At 28.8% G+C, this 385-nt stretch overlaps 1 protein-coding gene across 1 annotated transcript in view; it reads left to right on the forward strand.

Moving 5' to 3' along the window:
- Positions 1–385, forward strand: part of LOC108754913 (sterol O-acyltransferase 1-like) — an 8,455-nt gene that overhangs the window by 6,477 nt on the left and 1,593 nt on the right. The window lies entirely within an intron of this gene.

A 385-nucleotide genomic window follows, 5' to 3' on the forward strand; every position in this document is an offset into this window, starting at 1 on the left:
ACTGCAGTTTTCTTCCATTTGAAGCAAACGTTTAACACTTCGCGCAAATGACACTTATTTGGTTCAAATGTCGATATTTTCAATGTAGTAAAAAGCAATGTTAATGATGCAAACGTATACTTTTATATACTGAATTTTATTTATAAAACTGAAAAATTAAACTTGGTTTAGACATTAGAGTTATCGACAGTTCTAGTTAGAGCTACTCGCCGCTAGATGGACGGAACTTTCTAATTGACCTAATAATTGTGCGATAAAAAATATAACTAATCAACTCAATTTGCTTATTTGACAATAATAGATCTATATGGCTTAAAAAAGTTTAGAAAAAAATATTAAGACAATCCAGAAATGTACAAACAAAATATTCTAATCGTCAAGAAAG

This window comes from Trachymyrmex septentrionalis, unplaced genomic scaffold, assembly GCF_001594115.1.
Source record: "Trachymyrmex septentrionalis isolate Tsep2-gDNA-1 unplaced genomic scaffold, Tsep1.0 scaffold82, whole genome shotgun sequence".
Lineage (NCBI taxonomy): Eukaryota > Metazoa > Arthropoda > Insecta > Hymenoptera > Formicidae > Trachymyrmex > Trachymyrmex septentrionalis.